Genomic DNA, 2,890 nt, shown 5'->3' with positions numbered 1-2,890 from the left:
TTGTTAAGATGTGGGTCTACACGTCTGGTGGAAAATGGTATTACACAAATAAATAGTTGATTGTGGTTATCTAAAAATAATCCCTTTTTTTTTTCTTTTAAAGCATTCACTCGTTACAAGATCCTTAGACCACTGAAAACGTAAGAACTACTTGAATAAAATGGATGTTAGACAGAAGTCAATAGATATTTTCTACTCTAGGACCAAGGCCCAAAATTTTGGGGGAGAGGGCCAGTTGATTAGATCGACCCAGTACACAACTGGTACTTATTTCATCGACCCTAAAAGGATGAAAGGCAAAGTCAACCTCGGAGGAATTTGAACTCAACGTAAAGACAGAAGAAATACTGCTAAGCATTTTGCCCCACGTTCTAACGTTTCTGCCAGCTTGCGGCCTTACAGGAGTGAATAGGTGATGATGTACATAAGACAGAAAAGACTGAAGAGGAAAACAAGACTGTGGAAGGGAATTCCAAAGTTCAGAGGTGTGAGGGAAGAAACTGGTATTGTAAATAGCTTTACAACATTTAGGAGGTTGCACAGTATACTGATGAGAACTGGATGCAAGTCTAGGTGGTCGCTGATAAGTTCGTAAAGGAGGAACCAGAGAAGAGAGCTCAGCTGAATAATATCCATGAAAATACCGTAAATCCTCGAGTATAGTCCGCCCTTGAGTATAATACGCAGGGGATTTTTAGGGGGCTGTACCTCTGAAAAACCTAAACCTTGTGTATAATACGCACCCCTTCTCTAACTTGAGTCAAGGAGGTCTATATAACGTCCTTGGTTTGTAAACGTATATACGGTAACATCCTTTATTATTATTGTATTTATAACATAATGCAAACGTGTAGCTTTTTTGTGCACTTTGTTTGCAGAAAATAAAGAAATAACAGTAATAACGCCAGTGAAAAATAAATATTAAGTAAATTGCTTTTACATATTTGTCACTTAGAAAATTTTGCTTAGAAAATATTTTTCATTTTTAACCTCGTATATAGTACGCACTAGGGATTTTGACCTTTAAATTTTGGGAAAAAAGTGCAGATTATACTCGAGGATTTATGGTACTTATAGAATAGAGACAAGGAAGTGACATGATGACAATGAGAAATATATGTTAACAAAGAATGCACTCTGGAGTACTCAAACATAGATACAATACTCAGCATTCACTGTTCAACTACCAGCTGTTAGACCTACACACGTCAAACTAACATGGGAAACCAACAACTAGGCCTGTTGACAGTTCACTTAGTTTTTTATTGGTGTGTGTGGGTGTGTATTCATGAGTGTATGTTTGTGTGTATATAAGAGTTTGCATGTGTGTGTATTCATGAGTGTGTTTGTGTTTGTGTGTGTGTGTATGCATGTGTGAGCGTGCATTTGTGTGTGTGTGTGTGTGTGTGTGTGTGTGTGTGTGTGTGCACGCTTGTGTTTGCATGTGTGTGTTTGTGTGTATATGAGTGTTTGCATTCAACATTTCAAACAGAAGTCTGTGAAAGAGAATGAACCAGACAGTCATCCATCAAGAAATGCCGAAAAGAAAACGAGGCTGGATCGATCACACTTTAAGAACGTAAATCCAAGCAAAATGTCATGAAGCATTTTCTCCGGCTCTCTGTCTAAAATCCTTACAAATGATCTTTACTTCTTGTTACAATGGGGGCATATACGTCTGGTGTAAAATGGCACCACACAAATAAATAGTTGGTTGTGGATGTCTAAAAATAACCTATCGCAGAAATAAATATTATCACAGAACACACTCCATACTATTGTAATATAGATACAATACTCAGCATACACTGCTCAACCACTGCCTGTTAAACCTACATACGGTCAAACTAACACGGTCAACCAACATGATTGAGCTAACACCCGTCAATTACCCCTTGGACAGTTCACTCAGTTCTTATTTATTGTAATCGGTTAGTCCCACCTTCAGTTACGTGGGGGTGTGCAGGATTCTCCCATAACATTTTCGGAAGCGCCGAATGTATTTCATATCACACAGTCAAGAAAGTAATGTAAAATGCAGTGTAGCTGGGCAAACAACAGAATAATTGGGTATTTTACCATTATAAGATGGAAAAAGTTGTCAGCAGACAGCCATGAGAATCGAACCTGAACTCCTCAGATTCCGGCTGAGTACCCTACCATTCTGCTAAACTGCCCTCTGATGACAATTTCCGTCAAATTAAACTCTAAATATCATAACTTTCGGAATGCAATGACAATTTTATGTAAACAAACTATTTTTTCTTGCGATATTCTCATGTTGAACATGTTATTATATTCATTATTAATACTATTATTATTATTATTATTATTATTATTATTATTATTATTATTATTATTCATACAATTATGATTATTATTATTATTGTTATTATTAATCTTATTTTTAAGAGGATGGTGAAGCTGGCAGAGTTTTTAGTACGACGGGTGAAGTGCTTAGTGGTGTTTTGGCTGTCTTTACGTTTTGAGTTCAAATTCTGGCGAGGTTGACTTTGCTTTTCATCCTTTCAGGGTCGATAAAATAAGTACCAGTTGCAAACTGGAGGTTGATCTAATCGACTGGCCATGCTGGGATGCTACCAACTGGTATTCTCACACATTACTCCAATATATATATATATATATATATATATATACTCTTTTACTTGTTTCAGTCATTTGACTGCGGCCATGCTGGAGCACCACCTTTAGTCAAGCAAATCGATCCCAGGACTTATTCTTTGGAAGCCTAGTACTTATTCTATCGGTCTCTTTTGCCGAACCGCTAAGTTACGGGGACGTAAATACACCAGCATCTGTTGTTAGGTGATGTTGGGGGACAAACACAAACACATAAACATACATATATATACATATATATATACATATA

The 2,890-nt window shown here is 36.9% G+C and overlaps 1 protein-coding gene across 1 annotated transcript in view; it reads right to left on the bottom strand.

The window, feature by feature from the left end:
• LOC106881747 (uncharacterized) overlaps nt 1–2,890 on the bottom strand; it is a 43,370-nt gene that overhangs the window by 5,329 nt on the left and 35,151 nt on the right. The window lies entirely within an intron of this gene.

Source organism: Octopus bimaculoides, chromosome 28, assembly GCF_001194135.2.
Source record: "Octopus bimaculoides isolate UCB-OBI-ISO-001 chromosome 28, ASM119413v2, whole genome shotgun sequence".
NCBI classification, from domain to species: Eukaryota; Metazoa; Mollusca; class Cephalopoda; order Octopoda; family Octopodidae; genus Octopus; species Octopus bimaculoides.
Note: the sequence above shows the minus strand (reverse complement) of the source record. Positions and strands in the feature narration are given on the sequence as shown.